This window comes from Leptinotarsa decemlineata, unplaced genomic scaffold, assembly GCF_025532065.1.
Source record: "Leptinotarsa decemlineata unplaced genomic scaffold, Ldec_3_MD MMD2_tig00004307_RagTag_RagTag, whole genome shotgun sequence".
NCBI lineage: Eukaryota > Metazoa > Arthropoda > Insecta > Coleoptera > Chrysomelidae > Leptinotarsa > Leptinotarsa decemlineata.
The window spans coordinates 5,104,481-5,129,387 of record NW_027412606.1 but is presented as its reverse complement, the minus strand read 5'-3'; the positions used below and the strand labels follow the sequence as shown (position 1 = coordinate 5,129,387).

At 34.3% G+C, this 24,907-nt stretch overlaps 2 protein-coding genes across 5 annotated transcripts in view; one reads left to right on the top strand and one right to left on the bottom strand.

Annotated features, from left to right (window-relative positions):
• LOC111503011 (glycoprotein 3-alpha-L-fucosyltransferase A) overlaps positions 1-14,606 on the bottom strand; it is a 46,183-nt gene extending 31,577 nt beyond the window's left edge. The window contains exon 1 of one of the 4 annotated variants that reach the window (XM_074178825.1): positions 14,411-14,606. The gene's annotated coding sequence lies outside the window, so the exon portion shown is untranslated. Of the gene's footprint in view, positions 1-1,630; positions 1,894-14,410 lie in introns of those variants that run through there. The other 3 variants (XM_074178826.1, XM_074178827.1, XM_074178824.1) reach the window with 3 other exon arrangements.
• Positions 1-24,907, top strand: part of LOC111503012 (uncharacterized) — an 86,647-nt gene that overhangs the window by 33,633 nt on the left and 28,107 nt on the right. The window lies entirely within an intron of this gene.

Below are 24,907 nucleotides of genomic sequence, written 5' to 3'. Positions count from 1 at the left end.
TACCAATTTAATCGAAATTAAACGACCTCATGCATTAATTTTTATGATATTTAGTATGTTATAAAAATATCCCTAGACTTTGCCGATGTGTGTATTCAATGCCAAACTAAAATTAGAGAAAGGGAAAAGATCTGGTATATATCGATTAGAATGTGGTGAATGCCCCGCCATATATACAGGCCAAACTGGGAGAAATTTTGATACAAGGTACCACGAACATGTCATTTCGGATAAAAAATCATTAATGTACGAACATCTTCAAAATTCGAAACATAAAATAGATAAAGATAATTTAAAGATCCCACACACATGCGGAAAGTTGAAAATGATGAATCTGTTGGAATCTATGGAAATAAACAGGTCAAAGAAAAATCCCCTTTGTAGTGTATCCTCAGTGAACATGAATTTCCACAAAATAAACAAGTCGTCAATCGAAGAAGTAAAATTAATAGGTAAGACAAATTGTAAAATTGATTTAAGACACCAGTTTGATCTTCCTCTTGAAGATTTATTCATTTATCATTTAAATAGATACATTTATATGGCTTACATTCTAATACTTAATATATGCTCAATTGAAGTTCATTATGAACTGTGTAACGAGTTTTTTGAAAGAGCTGAATGAAACTGGCCAATCTATATCCATCAGTAAGTTGATCACTTGGTGATCGAAACACGTGTCGAGGTGCTAAAAATAACAATTTGGAAAAAATTCAGTAATATACTTCATTTGAATACCTTCATGTAATTTACATTTGTAGCAAGTCATATTACAAACATTGTATTTGGAAATAAATTGCATTCGTATTTCCAGAAAGAAAAAAATCATGGAGTCAGTCAGAAACACTGAATATACACGATGTACTATTTAACTCAACAAAACATTAATAACTTAAATACGATTAAAGATATTATAAAAACTAAATATCTGAACATTCTCATGCGAAAGGGGGGGTGTCTTAATATTCTGCAATAGTGTAGAAACTTGAGCTGATGAGGAACTGTTTCACCTTTTGATTGAATCAATTATTGGGGGACAAAGATATAACTTCCCTAGGAAAGTGCGTATAAAGAATTATACTGGGAGAGTTTTCATAGCTTTATTCAATCTTTATCTTATGGGTCTGCATGTCGAGTGTGGTAGTCATGGAAATTTGAATTTACTGTGTAATTATGTTTATTTTCATGGATTTCTAATAGCTGTTGATATATTAATAAGGAGGGTAATGCCATAATCTAATAAAATTATCCATCTATCTAATTAAAACAGCTTTGTCAAATAATGATAATAATAATAATAATAATTGCCCTTATTGACAAAATGTAGTACAACATATAGTAGATATAAAAAAAACAGGCAGTTCTTAAATGATATTCTACATTTTTGTCAAAAGGCAGAATTCAGGTTCTGATCTTGTCATTTGAGTAACGCAATCAGAACTTGCTCTTCCAAATGGTGTCACTAATCATGAAATGAAGAAATTTCAACAGTTATTATGCTTATGAGTCAAATTATTAGGTAGAAAGTAAGTTTGACATCTAATAATTGAATATGAATGAAACTTATATTTTTCATGAACATTGATATTCTATCGCATGCTTTTTGATTTTGAATGAGGATTCTTCTCACCTAGCAAGACCCAAACGTCATTCAAAACACATTACCTCACAATCAATTTGTTTAACACATGGACACTAACAAAACACTACATATGCTTTTGGTAGTATTCATAACATACCGAAAGTGCTCTCATAGTGATCTTCTGAACTTTAACACCATTTTGTTTTTTATCGACTTCACTCTGCCGTATTCTGTTTAATATGAGCGTAATAATTTCAAAACTAAATAATTAACTTTTACTGTTCGAACGGGTTTGTGTGGTAATACCATTATGCTTGATTATCTTGTCAGTTATCAAAGGCGTAACGATGCATTCAAAACGGGGATTTTTTTTTCATTTCAGTGGCTACTTCATAAATGAGACGTAAGAGGCAATTTACTTCCTAAAAATCATGTCTCACATACAGGTTGTTTCAAATTCGATCCTCACCATTGGGATCTCAGAAACTATGAGAGATACGAAGATGGTTGAGTTGGAGCAAAGTTGCGCATTTACCTGACTAACAATAGGCCGTTGAGAAAGTTCTGAAATTCCGAGTATATCCGGAGATATTCGAAAAAAAACAGAAATTTAAGAAAATGATTATTACTTTTTCTAGCTTTATTTTTTTAAGGATTCTAAAATAAATTGCACTTCCATATTGCCACTTTTTCTCTGCTACATAATGGTGTTTTCAGATTTGCTATCCGACGTTTCGTCTTCCGGCCAACATTATCAACTTTATTTTTTGTTATGGGCGCTACATTGGATTATTCCTGTTTTTAATAGAAACAGGTTTTACCTGTTTTTCGAAAAATTAAAGATATTGAAAAAAATTTATCTCATCATAATAGGCTTTATTTTTTGGCGAAAAACTGCTTTTACGAATGAAGAAAAAGGAGATTTGATACAAATTTATACGAATACGATAGAAACAGTGTTAGAAAAAGGAGATATGACACAAATTTATACGAATACGATAGAAACAGTGTTAGGACGTCGGAAATGTATTTAAACTTGTATCCCGAAAGACGACAATCACATGGAACTATGTTCAAGTTATTGGATCAAAATCTCACCAAGTTTGGTTCATTTGAAAAGCCGAGGAGAAAGTACAGAGGTATTTGGTATGAGGTAAGTTAGACAATTTGCCCTTTCAATACAGATGAACATGAACCCGGGGAAATCTACACGTCAAATTTTCTCCGAAATGAATATTTGTCATACAAGTGCTTGGAGACATCTCAAAAAAAGCGGTTCAAAATGGTACAAAATACACATATCTCAAAAATTGCATCCACGTGATTCCGATAGGCAATAAGAATTTTGTAACTGGCTAATAAGAAGACCTGATTTTTCTGTTTTCCTGGGAAATGTAATTTGGACAGATGAAAGCACTTTTACGAATTGTGGGATATTCAACCGAAATAACGAACACATTTGGAGCATAAATAACCCCAGGCAGTTCCGAGAAATTCGACCTCAAGTGCGATTCAGTATTAACGTGTGGGCAGGAATTTACAAAGATTCAATTTTGGGTCACCATTTATTTGACGGAATTCTAAATGGAGAAACTTATCACCAGTTTTCAATGTCGATTTTCGAAGACTACCTTTGGCTAACTATAACAACATCTGGTTTCAACATAATGGTGCTCCACCGCACACTACCAGACGAGTATTTATTACCTGACTGAAAGGTTTGGTGATAAATGGATAGGGAATAGTGGGCCGGTGAGGTGGCCAGCAAGGTCTCCAGACTTGAGTATTATGGATACATTCTTATGGGGTACTATGAAAAATAGAGTTTATGGTTAGAGGGAATATCAAAATATTGAGGACCTTCAACCCAGCATTGTTAGAGAGTTCGAAAGATTGAGGAGGAGGAAAATGAATCCTGCAGTGAATAATATTCGAAGAAGGGCACAGTTATCATGAACAAGTGCAGCATTTTGAGCATTCGCTGTGATTTGCATTGGTCTTTACATTTTAGTCAATTATTGTGATTTGTTCAAAGTTCTCTTTTCATTGAAAAGGACACAATGTTTAGTTTATCTCATACACACCTCATTTATCAAATTTTGACTGTTGATTCTGTCTCCGTATTTTTTCATTTTTTCAATCGAACCAAACTCGGTGAGATTTTGATCCAATAACTTGAACACAGTTCTATGTGGTTATCGTATTTCGGAATACAAAAAAAAATGTGTTTGAAATCTGTTTTTCCGTTAACCAGTTGTCATCTCCCTACGAACGACAGCTCTCAAAAGTTGAGAACTTGTGCGAGCCAAGGACTAACGAGGTCTTACCTTTTAACGTGTGATTCCTAACACGGTTGCAGAATCATTCCAGCTTCAACCAGATAAATTATCTTGATAAAAAGTTTAAATACATTGTCGATGTCCTAACACAGTTTCTATCGTATTTGTAATAAATTTGTATCATATGTCTTTTTTCTTCATTCGTGAAAGCCATTTTTCGCCAAAAATTCAATGACTTGTACAATAACAAAATGTCATTGAGTGTAACAAATTGAGAGTCAAATTTAGAAACATCAAAGTCAGAGCCTATCATGATAAGAATTAATTTATTTCAATATCTCCAATTTTTCGAAAAAAAATGATAACTTATGATACATCATTGAAAAGGTAAAATTTGTTTTTATTCAAAACAGAAAAAATCCAATGTAGCGCCCATAAAAAATAAAGTTGATGACGGTGGCCGGAAGACGAAACGTCGGATAGCAAATCTGAAAACACCATTATGTAGCAGGGGCAATGTAGAAGTGCAATTTATTTTCGATTCCTTGGAAAAATAAAGCAGAAAAAAATAAAAACCATTTACCGAAATTTCTGTTTTTTTCGGATATCTCCGGATATACTCGGAATTTCTCAACGGTAAATGCGCAACTTTGCTCCAATTCAACCGTCTTCGTATCTCTCATAGTTTCCGAGTTCTCAATGGTGAGGATCAAATTTGAAACACCCTGTATATATTAGATAGTTATTGTGATTCTTATATAATCAGAAATGAGTATTGAATAACGAAATTAATTAGCTCCCTAACTATATTATTAAAGGGGAGCTGGTTGAAGGTAGGTTGCACTATATCGTTTACTTGAACTATATCAGCAGTACAAAAAAGAATAATACATTGTTGAAGTTGATACCACAGATATATTGAAATTAAAAAACTGATTACCTAAATCCTATAAAAACATGTATTTCTGAAAAACTTTCATGTATTGAAAAAGTTAACTTTCATATTGACACTTTTTCATGTAATTCGTTCAAAAAAACGTTCTCATAAAGATTATTCCACATAAACGCAATTCTCCAAATGAAAGAGTTCCTAAACAGTGAAGTTCGAGGTGTACTGAGTTAAACCTCAAAACTATGAGCAGCCACAGTCCGTCGCGTATATCTGATATGTACCGGCTCTTGGTGGAATCAAATGTACCAAGTTACTTAAACACTCCCGTGGAAGTATCTATGGAGGAGAAACACATCTCCACATCAACTTCATATATAGGTCCTGAACCAGCTCTGGTGGTACCAAAATCATTGGTACGAAACCAGATTTGAACATGGGTCAATAAGAAGCACACAGAGTACTGGACAAAAGTACCTGGCAACAAACACAGTAGAACCTTCATTAGGGAACCGTCCGAGAAAAGAACCGAAGAACTACTTCAATATGGTAGGGATCGGCTCAGAATAATTACAGGGTTACTAACCGGTCATTGTCCGCTTAGAGGGACACCTGAATAAAATGGGACTGTACAACGAAGATGCCAGCTGCAGATTATGCAACGAAGGGATAGAAACAGCTTTACACATCTTATGCGAATGTGAGGCACTGAATCACAGGAGACAGGCAATATATGGACGTACAAAACTACGTCCAGAAGGATATGACGAATATCCAACACGAAACCTGTACCTGTACAGGGATCGAGACTGATGGAATGGATGTCATGAGAAGATGGGAGAATAAACGCAATAAGCCCAAGAGGCTGCAGTGTTTTCTGGAGACTTGGACTGAATGGACATGTTCCAGACTGTCAAGGTTGCAAGTGATGTTTGTGTCTCCGATGAGATGCTCTTTCCTGGATGGAATGATATTAGGTACATTCAATTTGTCGAAATCTGGAAAGTTCGATACAATCTCTGGTCCATCTTCACCATCAGGAAGTGTAGAGACTTTGTCGAAGAAGAACAAAAACATTTATTCAATACTTTCTTCTATAGCAGTGGTTCTTAACCGGTGGTCCGCGGACCACTGATGGTCCCTGGAAGCATCCAATGCGGTCCACGGAGCCATCCTAATAAATATGTTAGATGAGTCGACATGATACAATGCGACCCGTCGCTAAAATGTTTGAAGAAGAGTTATTATTTTCTCAAGAACTTGAAACGACGTCGCAAGGTGCAGATCTTATGATGCAATAAGTCAATATATGGAAAAACATGGACTTATGTGGAAACGGCTTGCGAGGTTTTGTACGGACGGTGCTCCTGCTATGCTTGGTTCTCGCTCTGGTCTTGCAGCATTGATAAAAACCAAAAATCCGTTTGCAATTACGACGCACTGCGTTATTCATTGTCAAGCACTAGCTGCCAAGACGCTTCCAGAATGCTTTGCTTTGACGATGAAAGTAGCTACAAAAGTAGTAAATTTCATTAAAAATAACGCACTCAATACTCGTCTCTTCAAACAATTGTGTTTTGATATAAACTCTGAACATGAAACTTTGTTTTTCCACTCAGAAGTGCCTTGGCTTTCCAAAGGAAGCATGTTATTGAGGTTGTACGAACTGAGAGAGGAATTAAAAATATTTTAACTAACAAGGAAAACAAAGAGATGTTGGATCAGTTCTGCGACTCCAAATTTCAAATATATTTTGCTTATTTGGTCGATTTTTTTGCGCAACTGAATAAATTAAACCTTCTACTGCAAGGGTCGGGAAATTTGAAGTTGCAAGGCATGAGCAATATTTTTGCTTATGAAGATAAAATCAGTGCGTTTATCGCTAAAATCGCGCTATGGATCAACAAGGTCGAAAGTAATAACTTTTATGTTATTACTTTTATAAGCTTAATCAAATTATTGATGGACAGTGCTGAAATTAAAGGAGAAATACAAAAGAACATATTACATTCAAAAACTGATCCGCAATCCATTTATTGTAAACTTTTCTGAGGTGCCTGATGAAGTTCAAGAAGAAGTAATTGATATGCTACACGACAGCAACTTAGAAGATACATTCGAATCAGGAATTAATCTTGAAGGATTTTGGAGCCAAAAGGCAATTTCTTTACCACAACTTCGAGACATTGCTATTCGTTACCTAACTTTATTTTCTTCGACATATCTATGTTTTCGGCACTTCTGATTATTAAAAACAAGCACCGAAATCGGTTGGATGCAACTGCTGATATGCGTTTAAGTTTAAGTAACACTGAACCAAGGATTCAGAATTTAGTAAAGAGTATGCAATTACAAAAATCGCATTAATTTATAATGCAATTTTAGTGGCTTGTACTTTGACCTTCCAAAGGCCTTCGATATGGTGAATCACAGGCTTCTACTGAATAAACTAGAAGTTTATGGTATTAGAGGCAAAGCACATGATCTCATCACCTCTTATTATCCGGGAGATCACAAATAGTGGACGTTTCTCAAAATAATTCGTCGGCTCTTTCCACTAAAAACCTCATTACACAAGGAGCACCACAGGGGTCTATCCTGGGCCCAATTATTTTCCTAGTATATGCAAAAGATCTCTCAAATTCACTCGACCCTGGACTAGTATACCAGTTTGCAGATGATACATCGGTTATAGTGTCAGCCGAAGCCCCGTCTACCCTCTCCAGACAATTATCCAAAGCAGCTCAAAAAATGATTGATTGGTGCAAGGAAAATGACCTAAAATTAAATACAGGAAAAACAGGGCTTATAACATTCAGCAAATCCCAAAATAGGCTAGAATCGATATATGCCAAATTGCTTAACAAATCTATTTCTGAAATAAGTGATATTAAATTCTTAGGGGTCACAGTGGAAAATAATCTTACATGGGACATCCATCTAAACAAACTTAAATCTAGACTGGGTACTACAGTAGGTCTAATCCGTGCACTAAGAGATCAAGTATCATTAGATAGTCTGAAGATATACTATTATGCGCCTATTCAATCCATTATTCAATACGGAATTATTTTCTGGGGACCATCCACACAGTCATATAAAATCTTCAAAACTCAAAAAAGGATCATTCGCTGTTTGCTAAAACTACCTCATAGGTCAACATGTAGACCACACTTCAAGATGCTAGACATATTAACAGTTCCTTCAATCTATTTTCTGCAATTAGTCATGTTTGTCAAAAAACATTATAGTATCTTAGTTACTTAGTTTATATTTTGCATGAAGGGCACATGCCGTTTCGAAACATAATTCTACAGTGAAATTATTAGTATGTATTTTCTTTTTGCAATAATTCAAGTAAGTTGAAACCTAGTGAATTACAACTTAACACGTCAAAAAACAGTTTTTTACAAAAAATGTGACCTTTCTGCGTATGCCAACGATTCAATTTACTTTAGATTATAAGGTTTTTTGAAATTGAGTTGAAAACCTGACGTTAAAATCCTGCAACAGTTTTTCAGAACTACCACAATTTTGAAATATTGTTGTCTGTCGGTCGGTAGCCAGGCGGTTCGATGTGGGTGCTTTGTTCACTCACTCGAATTGACTGCCGTGTTGGTCGGTGGTTCAATCCCTAGCTTGAACGATCGATTTTCACTTGCTATCGTCCAACCCTTGTTAGGAATCACACGTTAAAAGGTAAGACCTCGAATCCTTAGCTCGCACAAGTTTCGACTTCTAAGGGTTGTCGTTCGTAGGGGTGCGACAGCTGGTTAACGGAAAAACAGATTCTTGAACAGATAATGTATAGGTTTTTCACATAACAGGGGATTCAGTGGATTACTCAATTTCTCTATTCGCTCGAGATTTTGTCTGTAAATATTATGTCTCATAAGTATTATCCGTTTTTATGAGTCCACTTGAAACTGTAATATATCAGTGAATACTTACTCAATTTATCCGAATTAAGCGCCTTTTGAATCAACGTAACACAAGTCGATTAATTCCGTCAGCATAAAAAGTGTGTGCTCGGGATTAGATGAAGTCGAAGAAGGCCGTCTTTGCCTGGTCCTGATTGGCGAAGGTTCTATCGGTGAGAAAGTTATCGAAGTGCTTGAAAAGATGGTAGTCGGTTGGCGAGAGGTCTGAGGAATTAGGTGGATGAGGCAAAACTTCGTCGCTCAATTCGTTTAATTTTTCGACGGTGATTTGTCAAACGTGCGGACGGGTGTTTTCATGGAGCAGGATCAGACCTCTTATGTTAACCAGTGCCGGTTACAGCTGATGTAATTTTCAGTACATTTGTTCGATTTCCTAACAATACTACTCTTCTGTGATGGTTTGGTCCGGTTGCAGAAAAATATAGTGAATCACATCAGTCGCTTTGCTATCAGTGATATCAAAAATCATGGAGAAAGCTGTAAACCACCTTAAATATTTGGAAGGCTTTAACATCTTGAGCGATCATCAATATGGTACCTGGTTAATTTTTGGGCTGTTTCGGTGTCTTGAGGTGGAATATACAATCTTGAGAAGTGAGTAGAAATGTTTGATTATCTGTGAGTTAGTTATTAAATGGCTTTACTGAATATGAAAACAAATCCAATTGGAATCAAAGTTTGCAAGTACCACTATACAAATTGCTTGTGATGCACTGTTTGGAACCTTTGATGTAGTAATGAATATTACTGGAGTTTTTTCCGAACACTTAATCGTTATTTTAACACCTCGACACCTGTTTCGATCACCAAGTGATCATCTTCAAGAGGAATATCAAACTAGTTTGATCGTGTCCAAACTAGTTTGATCTTCCTCTTGAAGATGATAACTTAGTGATTGAAACACATGTCGGGGTGTTAAAATAACGGTTTGGTGTTGGAAAAAAACTCCAGTAATAGACTAATTGCTGTTTTATCACAATCTCACTATTTTCAAATCGAAGCCCAACAAATGTTTGATCAGAAAGTTCACTTTCTACGCCCATGTGAGAAGTCAATATAAACCTTGACACTTTTATTTATTTCATTATCTAATGGGTTTTCTATGGAACTGTAACCTTGATACACTTGTCACTTGAATTTGATTTAAAGACCAGCCGGTTTTATGATCTATTATTGGAGTGAAGAAAGATCTAACGCTGATTCAGAGGTGCATCTTTGACAATTCATGATATAAATAATTGATAATGAAGAAAGAGATGATATGGAAAACCAGAAAGAATTATGCATTATTTTTCTGACCGTATTAATTTTTCATATTTGTTCGGTGTTTGTTTTTGTAGAAAACAAAGTTGATACAGCTTCCTCAATATTGTTCTTCTAAACTTAATAGAAATGAAATGGGTAAGATAATGGGTTTGAATGATCGTGATATATACTGATCGATAGAGAATTTTGTACTCTATACAATATACTGTTACACTCTTAAACTATACTGTTATACAGTTAAAATATACTGTTGATTTTTTGTCGAATTTTAATGTTTTTGTCTCTTTTCAGCTCATATGTATTTGAGCTATTTTTTGTCCAATTTTTCTCCACGAATTAAAATTGAACCAAAGCGCTGCAAAAACAGCCCGAAAAATCACCCTAGCATTTGGTAATTAAGGTGCTAATGAACGCACTACGTCTTCTCTAAAATCTTTGAAAAGATTATATCGCGCAGAATAAATGACTACCTGGAAAGATTCGACTTGATGACCAAGTGCCAACATGGCTTTCGAAAAAATCATTCAACGGAAACAGCAACACTCAAATTGGTTCAACAAATCCATGATTCAATCAATGAGAAAAAAGTCGTTGTGGGACTTTTTTTCGACTTAAGTAGAGCTTTCGATACTCGGAGTATTGAAATAATTTCTAAAAAACTCTCTAAAAAACATTTGTATCAGAGGCAATATCAATAGGCTTATCGTGTCCTTCTTAACTAATCGATATTTCAAAGTGAAACAGAATAATACATTATCTGACGAGTATTCTGTTACACCAGGAACACCACAGGGTAGTATTCTTGGTCCACTGATATTTTTACTGTATGTCAATGATCTTCCTAATAACATAAGTTATGGTAATGTGTACCTTTATGCAGATGATACATCTATCATCTTATCGAGCAAAACACCGGATGAAATGAATACCCAAGTCAACACTGTACTACAAGAATTCAGTGAGTGGTGTTTTGAAAACCGATTGAGTGTTAATGTCAATAAGACTGTTTGTATTGAATTTCCATATTCTACTCGGAGTCTACATAACTTTACCTTCAATTTTCTCAACGAATCTCTGAGATCAACAACTTGTACAAAGTTTTTAGGAACAATAATTGATTCCCTTTTCACATGGAGAGAACACATAGAGTTTACTGAAACTGAACCAATCGTATTACCTAATAAAATCACTGAAAAGTAAATTAGATACCTAATCTCTACTAACGGTTTATTACACAAAATTTCACTCCATGGTATATTGACATTGCTGTCTGAGGATTAGCCACTGAAATTAACAGAATATTCGTAAAACAAAAGGCACAGCTACGATTAATTTTCAACCTTGATTACAGAATGTCGTGTAAAGGAATATTTCAAGAGAATAAAATATTAACTGTGGCAAGCATATTTATTTTAAAACTCATGACATATATTCATGAAAATAATTGGCACTTCGACCTACGATCGGAAGTACATAAATATAGTACTAGAAAAAACTATATGCTCACAACTCGAAAACACCTGTATACAAAATATGAAAAGTCTCCTGTGTTTGTTGGAGCGAGTATTTATAATAAATTGGCAAACAGTGTGAAGACACGCCACCAATTGCCTTCAAACAAAAACTTAGGTCATTTTTATCGACAAATTGCTTTTATACACTTGACGAATTTTTACTTGAAGTTGTTATTTGTTATGTTATGTTATTATATTTTATTATGTACTGTATATTTTACTGTACTGATTTTATTTGACGTATCCCATCTATGTAATGTAGCACAAAGGATAAATAAATTCAATCTATCTATCTATCTACGACCGTACGACAAACTAAACATGCAGAAAAGCTGAAACTGTGAACGTATGTTCGAGACGAGTGTACCAACGTAAAAAAATTAAAAAATTCGGTAATGTAATGTACGTAGCTAGCCCGGGAAATTTGAACTTTCAAATTATTTTCTTGAACAGTCCGTGTATACTAGTCATCTAAAACAAAAAGAGTAAGCTGTCTCAATTCGAATCACACACCGTTAAGTCTTGCGGCAAAAGGTTTTTATCAACGAGTTGAATAAGTTGATGTCGCTTTGTCGGAACTATCAGTAACGTCGCAAGTGATAATTTTGTCTCAAGGCTACGTATTTTGTGTAGTGTCTGGTGGCTTCTAAACCTATTAATGCATCGAGAATTTAACGTGACGGAAATTTATGCATGTCCAAAATATGTTTTCCGTTAACCAGCTGACGCACCCCTACGAACGACAACCCTCAAAAGTCGAAACTTGTGCGAGCTAAGGATTAACGAGGTCTTACCTTACAATGGATGATTTCTAGCATGGGTTGAACGATGCACAGTAGATATAGAGTGGTTGATTGAATGAGTAGAATGGCAATCCTCAGAAGTAATAATTTGTATTATAAAATTTGTCTTTTAGACAAATTCTTATTCATTCTCACATATAGACATTTATACACACATATACATATACAAGTTAGCCCAAATGGGTCAATCGAAAAAATGTTCATATAGACCACCTTTAAGACCTATCAGAATCACCCCCATATGAGATATTTTTATATTTTTTGTGTAATGAATAAGTTTCTATAAGAAATTTTGGCTTGATCGACTCAATTTGTTTCTCAACACCGCTTTTTGTTTCAGAATATTATATAATAATTGTGCTTTATTTTGATCCAACAAGTTGAACATAGTTCGATGTGGTTATCGTCTTTCAGGAAACAAGTTTAAATATATTTCCAGTGACCTAACACTGTTTCTATCCTATTTTTGTATCATTTGTATCATAACTTTTTTTTCTTCATTCGTAAAAGACATTTTTCGCCAAAAATTCAATGACTTTTACAAAAACAAAATGTCATTGAGTGTAACAAATTGAAAGTAACAAATTTAGAAACATCAAAGTCAATTTTTTTTCAATATTTCCAATTTTTCGAAAAAGAATGATAACTTATGATACATCATTGTGTTGTGGAATTGGCCGCGGTGGTAGTGCGTCCGACTCACGATCGGAAGGTCGTGTGTTCGATTCCCGCTTCGACCAAAATATTTTTCTCGAGAGAATTTATCTGGTTGAAGCTGGAATGATTCTGCAACCGTGTTAGGAATCACACATTAAAAGGTAAGACCTCGTTAGTCCTTAGCTCGCACAAGTTTCTCAACTTCTGAGAGTTGTCGTTCGTATGGGGGCGGCAGCTGATTAACGGAAAAACAGATTTTTCAAACAGATCATTGAAAAGGTAAACTCTGGTTCTATTCAAAACAGAAAGAATCCAATGTAGCGCCCATAAGAAGAAATAAAGTTGATGATGGTGGCTGGAAGACGAAACGTCGGAAGCAAATCTGAAAACACCATTATGTAGCAGGGAAAAAGTGGCCATGTTGAAGTGCAACTTGTTTTCGAATCCTTTGAAAAATAAAGAGAGGAAAAAATAAAAACCATTTTCCGAAATTTGTTTTTTTTGGATATCTCCGGATACACTCAGAATTTCAGAACTTTCTAAACGGCATATTGTTAGTCAGGTAAATGCGTAACTTTTCCCTAATTTAAACATCTTCGTATCTCTTATAGGTTCCGAGATCCCAATGGTGAGGATCGAATTTGAAACACCCTGTATAGCTGATACAATTTATATGAGATTGTCATTGTCAACCATATATAGTGATAATCTTACAGTAAATTCCATCAGTATTCTTCTTCTTTCCTATTATGACATGAGCTGCCCAACCTTCTAACGACAAATTCAACAGATGTTGGACTATTAGTTTGTGGGAGAGAGCATTTTGAGTGATGCAACTTTTGTTAGTTTGAAGAAAATGGATAAAAAGTAATTTAGTGTGTTGAGGCCAAGGTGCTTAATAAACATTATTCGGACTTTGCACAGAGAAAATCAACAGTTGAGAAGTGGTTTGCGAAGTTTAAACGAAGTGAAATGAGCACCGTGGACGTACCCAAAATAGTTTTGGCTGAGGCTCTAAATATATCATAGGAACGTGTTGGACATATCGTGTATGCACCATCAACAGCGACTATTACATAGCGTTATTGGACCGTTTAGAGGACAACATCGCGAAAAAACGGCCCCATTTGAAGAAAAAGAAAGTGTCGTTTTATCAACCAATGCACTGTGTCACAAATCAATGAAAACTATGGCACAATTGCATGAATTGGGGTTCGAGTTGCTTCTGTGTCCACCGTATTCTTCAGATCTAGCCCCCAGCGACTTTTTCGTGTTCTCAGACCTCAAGAAAAGGAAAGAAATTTTGCGCCAACGGAGAGGTTATCGTCGTACAATAAAAATGCTGTAGAAAAATTGTATGACCACTATAATAATCTTGTATTGCCCCAAAGGCAACTATATTGAATGATAAAATTGAATTTTTTAATTTTTTTCCTACGAACTTTTCAACCCAACTGTTACATGAAATCGTATACTCACCAGTAGAACGCTCTAGTTATCGGGTGAACGAGTGTGAGTGGAAAATAATAAAGTAAACATTTGAACGTTATCGTATTAGTGATAATTTTTTTCACTTCATTAAAAAATACACCGTCACGAAGGCGGACTCTTTTCGGTATTAATTTTCATTGTCTGACACACTGACGAGTCTTTTCTATATCTGGAATTGAACTGAACCATAAAACAATTTTGTAATTTCAACGTGAAATTTGCTATTGCGTTACCGTGTAATGAAAGAATGGTAGAAGTGGAGGCAATGAGCGATGACAGCGAATAGATTTGACAAAAATTGAAAACATTCATTAATCTACTCATAATGCAAGGTGAAAATAAATTGGGCGTGGATTTTGTATAGTCAATCTCATGATTTTGATTATATTGCGATTATTGATATATTAATAATATTTATTTGTTATAATGTTACACGGATAAATACTTACAAAATGATATATAAAAATAGTAATTGGCATAGTCGAAGTAAACGATATTGTGCACACGTAAAGTTATCGGCACTCTCAAAGGCCAAAAAAACAATACATAGAAATGAATCGGCTGCGGACTTGCCCACGTGGACTGTAGAATTGGCGGTTCGTATTGGATAATTTTTACAAACCGAGTTTCATGATTGGCTGAAGAGTCATTAAAGTAAATTTGAAGTCATGTTACGGTGACAAATAGAAATCGGGGATTGCGGGGATGGTTATCGCCGTCGTGGTATCAATGTTCAGTTCAGGAACTAATCGCGATTTGAGTGTTGGAATTCGAAATTGGTGCAGTTATAGTTACTTAAAATTTTTGTACGCGAAGTGATCCAGTAAGGCAATAGACATTCAAATGATATTTGAAGTTTGAGTTGAGGTGTTTGTTGTATTTCAAGTGAAATAAAGTTAAGTTTAATTATTCAGTCTAGTCAATTATTGGTCAACCCACGGGGAAAAACGTAACAGTATGTTTTTATTATGAGTTCTTTCACTTCCACTCGGAAAAGTTCAGGTATTGTCTAAATTCTTCATTGATCTGGCTATATTTATTTTTCAGGGTGTGAAAGGTAGCAGTTATCTTTAAAAATGTCTTCCAAGAATTAATAAGCAATACGTTTTTAAGCCATTCTGTTGTAAACAAAGTGGCAATCTAGAAATCAATTAACCAAAATTAGTCAATTTGTTGATTCATGTAAGCGTGAATCCGTTTTTAGACATGTTCATAATTATCGGGTAATTACTGGCTTCTTTATCTAATAAATACAAAAACATTCAAATTGATGGATGTATCAGTTACTACGTGATGAGAGATAATCATGAAAAATGATGAATAAAAGTGTCTATGTTTTTTGGCCACTTGTATTTGTAACTATCGTAACTGCAGTTTCGTCCTATAGGACATTTTCAAATGATTGCAATAAACTGAAATGATAATGAAATTACAAAACCAATTAATTTTGGAGGAATCAGGATATTAAATTTACGGGAAAATGTGCAAACAAGCACTACAAAAAATTGTGTGACAATCCGCATCATATCATACTTCTCTTCATTCAAATTATGACCTTGGTTTTAATAACCAGAAAACATTAGTGAAGTCAAATTTTTATTGGAAGAATTGTATTTCAGTGTAACCCTCATATTTGACATCGGCACATAATATCTGGATGTATGAAGGCCCCCCATCAGATTTCAAACAGATATGTCTTAAATAGCTTAGGCCTAGCCCCTTATCAAGTCTGAATCCGGCCCTGTGAATGATTGAAAAATTTCAAAGTAATTCTTCCTTCCGTCACCTCCTTACTATACGCTTCTTGCGTACGACATTGTATTGGATATTACATTTTAATGAACCATTGTTGTAATAGGACAGGCAAGATTTTTCGTAACAAACGAAAACGGTACTTAAAGTATGTGAGAATAATTCCTGTTGAATGTATTGGATGTCTTCGCAACCTATTCCTAGAGAAAAGTTTTTGCCCGGCTGTCAAAAATTAGACTGATACATCCCAGAAGCGTAGAGTCGTTCAGTCAAATCGAATGGTAAGCATTACATTCCATTTACATAGTTTTCGACATTCGGAATACAATGATAGCATTCATCGTTATCAAGATAAACAACATTAAAACTGTGCATTTGTTGGAAGCTGGTGTTACGTCACGAGATATGTGCGATTGCCAATGAGCCACGCCTGAACTGTTACAAAGCGAAGTTTGTATGGAGATGTGTTCAGTCCAGAAATGTTTTATTCGAGTAGTCGCCAACCGATACGGACCTTTGAACAATAAAAAAACAACCATGTGTCACTTTCTGTGTGAAAAAATTCTAAATTTTTTACAAAAATTTTTAATATTTTCCTTTTTTACACAAAAAGTGATACATGGTTGTTTTTGTTTTTTTTTTGGTAGTATTTAAAAAATATATGTCAAAAAAATTGTTTTGTGTAAAACAAATTATTTATTAAAAAAATAAAGAAAATAAAAATTAAAAAAGTTGTTTCAGAATACCAGAAAGAAATAGAAATTATGATTTAAAAAAAAATTGTTAATCAACAAATGCGTATTTAAAAAATAATTTTTTTTGTAATAAACAATTTTTTAAACAAATAGAGCTAAAAATTATGAAAAATCATTTTTATGTAACTTTAAATAATACGAATACGAATAAATTTGAATATAAAAAAATTTCTTTGCTTCTATTGAATTTTTCCCCTTTTGACGTCTTTGATTATTAATAAAGTGGAAAATCAAAAATTTTCTATTTTTCCAACGGGAATCTTTTTTGAAGGCTTTCAAGAAAAGCTCCAAGAAGTGAACAAAATTTGAGGTTTCAGGTTTAAAAATTATCAAGGTTTAAATGTAAATTCAAAACTTGTAAAAATTAGTTAATTAACTAAAGTATATCTAATAACATAATCACGGGAAAAAATGTTTTCCATGGATTTTCGTTTATTCAAGTGTCTAGAAAGTATGTGATTTTTTTTTCTTAATAATGATATTCAATGGGTTAAAATAATGTTTATTGTTCAAAGGAGACGGGACATTTTTTAGTATATTACCTCCTCTTTGAGGATCTTTTTCAAATTTCGGATATCTTTGATATTCTCCGAGATATTTGCAAAAAACCAAACCCCCTTTTTTTACTAAATTGTTTATAACTTTTGAAATTTTTTTGAGCCCCTCTTGAAATTTTTCAAAAAGTTGCTACAGGACAATCTGAATAATATGAGCGCTGGATCATAATTTTCGGTGCGCTTGGACAAAAGTTCCAAAAAAAGTATCTTGTAACCCAGACAATTACTCGAAAAAAGTTAAAACCCAACTGGGCGAGCAGCTGAGTTTGACCGTTTCGAGAAATCGTTGAAAGAAATCGTCCGGATTTGCCTAGCGAAAAAGTTTTTTTTTATCAAGTTACAGACAAAATTATACCTGTTAAGCAACGAATTTGCCAGATCTAGCCCTCTGCGACTTCTTGTTGTTCCGAAATAATGACTCGGAAGGCGTAATTTTTCAAGTGACAGTCAGGTCATGGACGAAATTTCACATTATTTTGTGTAACGATTTTAAGTTGGAAAAGCAATTTATGAAGTAATGGATCGAAGAGGTTTTTGTATTAAAGTGTATAATTTTTAAAATTCTTGCAAAGCGCTTTCGACATTCGTCATCATCAGTGCTCACCTGAAAGTAAGTGATCTAGTTGAAAAGGGAATTTAGTGATAATTGAAGTTGTAAAATTTTTTTTAAGGTTAAGAAATGACTTACTTGTCAGGCAACAGGAAGTATCAAATTAAGTGAATTGCACATTTGAAACATTTGACTTATATAAAACAAAATAGGCTTATAGCCAAGAAAATACATTTTTGGATTGAGGCCATGTGGTTCGGTCAAAGTATCATATGAAGGAGGACAACTTGAGACAGAATGTGTCAAGTGTCATGTTAAAATAATGGTACCAACTTGAGGAGTGATCCATTATGGATTTGATTGAATATGTGAGGAAAAATATTGAATAAATTATATTAATAAACTGTGATTAATTAATAATTCATAATCCTTTTATGAAGGGGAAGGAAATCTCTATTTAAGTTTACTTGAGTATTCAAACAATGATCATTGTTGGAAAGTTCTTTAGAAATCCCCAACTCTTCAAACAAGTCAAGTCTAAGGAAATTTTTATTATCTATTTTATGTAATATTTAAGAAATTCTATTGGGACTAAAGTTGTGATTGTGAATTTTTATGTGGTGGCCAAAAGCAGATTTGTCAGGTTTTTTTAAATGTTCATTAATACGAGTGAAAAGAGGTCTACAGGTTCTACCAATGTAAGATGCCGAACAATCAGAACAGTCAAGCTTGTAGACTCCACTTCTGTGTAATTTGTTGATTTTGTCTTTAGAATTTACTAAAAGGTTACTTAAGTTGTTTTGAGATTTAAAAAGAAAAAAAACCAGGTATGGTATTTTCTATAAATTTGGAAATAACAGTACACATATTTTGATCAAAATAAGGTAAGGAAAAATATCTCACAGAAGGTGAATTAACCAAGGTGGTAGAGTTGAAGGCCAATCTTCTATCTGATCAGAGTTTAAATTTATTAATTAATTTGTGAATAATGGATGGTTGATCACCATTGTTGACAGCAATCTGTTTCAAAGTATTTAGTTCTAAATTGAAATTGGAGGGAGATAAGGGAATGTTCAACAATCTGTTACCATAACAATTGAAGGAAGCCATTTTATGTTGCATGGGATGAAATGAATTGAAAGGAATGACATGATCAGTCTGGGTTGGCTTTCTGTAAATAGAAAAATCTAGTTTGTTGTTAGTTTTTGTTATAGTAAGATCTAAAAAGTTTAATTTATTGTCTTGTTTTATTTCAAGATTTCAAGTGTAAATTTAATTTTTGAATGTAAGTTATTTAAGGAGTCAAGGATATCATGTGCTACATTAGAGTTACCAGTTACCAATACACTTATGAAGTGTATTGACAAAATGGGAGAACTGTTTTTATACTATCTTACTGATTACACAAAAGTCTTCTCTGATTTCGTTATCTAGGAATAATCAGTTTGGTTAAAGATAAAAATAAATGTCAGTAAAACGATAGCCGATTGGTTAGCACGTTAATATTCAGCTCGTTTTTTTTACTTTTGAGGGTTGTCGTTTGTATGGAGGACTGAAGTTGGTAAACGGAAATATCCAAAGACGACTCTCACATTATACTATCAGGGATAATCAATTCATCCCTCTTCCCCCGTGGCTCCCGATGTCCGACCCTTCAGAAAATGTATATTTCGGAAGTCTCTGAGTATTTTATTAAATTTCATGTGGGAACTAGGGGATTTCTTTGAGACTTAACCTACTATTTACTGTTTGAATTGACAGTTTTCAATCGGATAACAGTACAAGGGACCTATTGAAAGTTTTATGCTCGTGTGCCTCTCGGGGTAGTAAATCTATTTCATGAATTACGGTACAAAAGGGTCATTAAAAAGCGTCTGATTTATGGTTATAATTTCATTTCTGACTGCATGGTAGTTAAAGCGATTGTGAAAGGGCAGCCATTGTGAGTAATTTCATTAGGAGAGGGTGAAAACAGGATTAACGAAATTTCTCATTTTATCGCATTAAAAAATGCCAACAAATAATTGAAATATATTAGAAGTGTGAAAATTTGTTTGAACCTAAAGCCAGCCATCCCTACTACCGATGATTAAAAAAATTTGTCTGTCTAAAAATCCCGCCTCGATAAGTTACAATTCATGAATTAATTTCTCACATTATGGATTGTTTGTAGAAAAATGTTTGTTGCAAGCACCTCTCAATTTATTCATGGGTTCTTGAACGGACTGCGGTTGTGAAACGAATAGTTTAGATCTTACAAAGCCCCAAAATCAATTCGCATTCAAATTTAGGATCAATGTGTTTTCAAACCATTCCTCGAAAATAAGCTTCCATGTTCTTATGATAGTCAACATTGCAGTCCTCAAGTTTTTTTCAACATAATTTCAAAGAATTCGGAACCCACCCTTCATTTCCTCCGCAATGGACAATGATGAGTCGCGATCCTTTGTTTGCAGGCATGTTAGGCGTACATATGCTCGAACCATCAGTCCACCTTTTTGTAACTGTGTCGTGAGTGTCATACTAAGTTTCGCATAAATAGAAAAAATGCCGTTGTTCTTTTCTATATTTAGTTATTTGTTCTATTCACTATTCTTCTGCTTTTCATAACTGACGTTTGTGTATTATTTTAAATCTAAATCTCGGTTTCTTTATCCAATTCCATAGAGTTTTGTCACAGCAGCTCACGTTATGGCCGAAAGTATTCAATGTATTCCTTATGATTTCAGTTGTAGGAATCTCATTGCTTTTGTAACAGTCGTATATTGTTTTTTTAATGATTTATTAGATGAACATCTGAAGGTTTTGGTAGTCCCGTATCTCATCGCGTTTTGCGTTCATAAGGTTTGTTATTGACAATTTTACGTACAACAGAGAAAGGAATTTCGGTTAAATCTGATGTTGCTTGTAATAGTTTGTTTCCCTCGAAACCAAACTTGAGATGTAGATTCTTATATTCTTTGAAACATTCTCTCTGTGTTTCAATATTCAAATGCATCCGAATCTTATTCACTGGTATCTCTTTTTCGCATTGTTCACCATCGCTATTAGAATCACTACACAGAAAAAAGGCTGCGTTGTTATCACACTCGTTATTACTATTAGTACTTGTCCAAGGACGCCACATTTTAAATAGATAACAAAAATTCTGAGTGACTATAACTGCGCCAATATCGAATTTGAACGCTCAAATCGCGATCAGTTCCTGAACTAAACACGACGGCGTTAACCATCCTCGCATTCTTCGATTTCTATTCGTCATCGTAACATGACTCTTCAGCCAATCATCAAACTCGGTTAATAAAAATTATCCAATACGAGCCACCAATTCTACAGTCCACGTGGACTAGTTCGCTGCTTGTTCATTTTTATGTATTGGTTTTTTGGCCTTTGAGTGTGCCGACAACTTTAAGAGTACACAATATCGTTTACTCCGAGTATACATTCAAATCAACGGAAATATTCAGCTTCTTCAGCGCTCTTTAATTAACTTCAATGTTCGAAATCATCCGTGGCCCCACAGAGACCTTCACGAAGAAAATAGATGGGCACCTTTCATAAATATCTTGTATAAACAAATAAAAATGTATAAAAAAATTAATAACAGATTGGCCACCGTCCATTTCGAAAATTCAAACCGTACCGTGTGTCAGCCACCAAGTTGTTGCATACGATATTCGTGTGTTGCATAGACAAGAAATGGACAAGAAAGAGAAGCAATACGGTGGGCGTCCAATTCAGATGAGATGAGAACTTGATAATGGTTTATTTACTCAACGAATGGCGGGGTCCATTTTCTACGGTAATTTTGGAAATCAGATGCGGTGCAGTGACCGGGGTGACGGGGAAATTTTCCTTGTGGTATTCCTGATGAGTATATTTATATACTCCCCTTAAAGGGGGTACATAAAATTTGTATAACAATTTTTTTCACAAGCACTGAAAAAGTTACAAAATTGAAATTAACCTGACGTTTTGTACTACCAAAAAGACACTTAGCCAGAAATTTATTTGGTTTACCCCATAGTTGTAGGGGGTGAAAAACGCAACCCCTAAAATTTATTTCCAATGTAACTTTTTGTCTTATTATTTGTTTATCATTTAAAAATTTATATCCGATAGCCTGTTTCATTCTAAACAAAAAATGTCTCTTGGGTTTTTTGCCCAAAATAAACCAGTTCGCAGCAAAAAATTATTTTAGGAACGACTACAGAGATACATCGTCATAAATGCGAAAATACGAAACTAATCTATCTAGTAGGTCGCTATTAGCGATAGTGACAATTAAATTGGTATGACGCGCTCAGTCTTCCAAATATTTGACATATGATGGTTTACGGCTTCCTCCAAGATTTTTGATATAACTGAATTTGGATCGTTGCGAAAAATTATTTTCTGACAGCTTTGCCTCGCGGTTCGTTTTCTTTAACCCACCCTGTATTTATTGGTGATGGTTCAAAGTGCTCAATACAATATTATTTTGAATTTGCAACAATATACACTTATTGTCAACTATTCTTCGCTCTCCTCATTTTTAATGACATTATCACATTGAATATCACACATTGAATAAAAATATTGTGAAACTGAATATTTTTTCGTGTCAAAATCTATTGCAATCGTTTAGTCAACTTCTTGAACAACCTGCCAAAGTTTTTCTGCACGCCTGTCGAAAGAATGTGATTATGTACCCCTTTCAGCCAAAGGCTCGAGGTCGGAATAAGATTGAAGATAATAAGACCAGACCGTGGATCTCGTTATACGGAGGGAGCCCGATCAAATCTTGTTAGCATGAGTTATATACAGTTACCAGTGGTGTACACCACGCCCACATCAGCTGTATCTTCAGTATCAACACGGCAGACCATTATTTAATGATTATACGTGTATCTACATCCACAAACCTATTCTTTCTCCAAAATAGAATAGACACACATAAAAATGTAAATTATAAAAAATTTTTAGAAAATACATTGATACACAATTTAACCCAAGCGTAAGAGAAGCACAATTTACATAACTGTGGCAACGGAAATAGTGAAAATTGATAGTGAAAATCCTAAATTGAAATTCGCATTAAAATATTGATGTAGAAAATCGATATGAAATATATAAAAATAAAGGTTTTGGCGGCTTTCTATTTCTCCATCTCTATGCAAAAAAATGTGAGAATCTGTCAAAGAAAGTAAGGAAGCAATCAATTTCAAAAAAATATCTGTGTACAAAGATGTGTACACCATGCAAAGAAGTAACTTTAAGACATAAACTGGAAGAAGAGCCCTTTCGAAATAGCTTCTTTCATATAAATATTGAATTACACGAAAGAAAAATAGTTACGAAACAACAAATACTTTTATATGAACACTGAATTATACAAAAATGATTAATCTCAGAATTATAAAGATGTTTTTCTACACCCGTACTCTAACAATACACTTATGTGACCATAATCCGTTTCATAATGATATTCATTATGATACAGATTTTTCATAACGATACAGATTATCAACCAATAGAAACCCATAATTTTTCAATCAAGAATCCTGTTCCTTTGTTTGTCCTAGATTCTAACCTAAGTAACTAATTGCTTTATTTGTCAAAATCAGTTGCCATATTACCTACCTATATTATGAAAATGTCTGAAAACAGCGATATAGAAGGAATACCATCGACTCCAATATTTTTAAAAGATCAGATTAATTACAGTTGTTATATTCAATATAAATATAATTAGAATCTTTATAGTTTTCATATATCCATGTTAATACCATTAAGTTTTTTTTTGAAATATGAGTTAATTACTGTAAATGTGTTCAATACAAATATAATATTTATAGTTTTTCATTATTTATCGGGTTTAGAAAAAATAGCGTATGCAACTCTCATGTAATGGTTACTAATACACTCGCATAAACCATACAAAACTCGCCTTCGGCTCGTTTCGTATCCCGGTTAATGCTCGTGTCTTAATAACCATCATTACATGATCGTTGCATAATATACTATTAAATCATACAAAGAAGTAACTTTCATATCTGAAAAACCACCTGAAGAACTATTGAATTTTTACAGACACAACCGTCTCGTTAATACAGAATTTCACTGTAAAGAAGTAAATGACTTAGTTGCTGCCAAAACTATCTTAAATATAAAGATGAATGCAGCTGGTTGTGATGAATTAAATATTACTTTTTGGGAAAGAAAGTTTTTGGCTTTCTTCTACTCCATCTGATACCTTTCAAATTAAATATTACTCTAATCAGACTTTGTTGTCCTCATACGGTACGACAAATCAGCCTTACATCCGTCCTGTTGAAAGGACTTGAGAGGATACTGGACGAACAATGGTACTACATGCATCCCCCTGAATAACCTCCAGTGTGTAGGAGTACTTGACAATACACTACCTAAATCTATAGGATCGTCTCTGGCTAGGAAAGGTATAGAATCGACCATAACTGGCTGGATCTATGCCATGGTGGTGAACAAAACTGCAATTACGACTCTTCAAGGCGTTGCCATCAGGGTCAGGGTCACCAGAGGCTGCCCTCAAGGTGGAGTACTATCATCCCTTCTGTGGTCGCTCCTGATGGATAATCTGCTTGATGCCCTCGGCAGAAGAAAAGGATAGCTTGCTCCAAAGCACGATGGACGTTGTTCACAGTTGGTGCCTGAATGAGCAGCTGTCTGTCAACCCCAGCAAAACTGTGGTATTCCCCTTCACCAGGAGGAGGAAATTGGATGATCCAACGCCACTTTCCCTCAATGGTAATGTCATTCCATTTGAAACGGAGGTGAAATATCTTGGCATTGTCCTTGATAAAAAAACTCACCTGGAACGCTCACTTGGAAAAAGTTTTACACAAAGCCA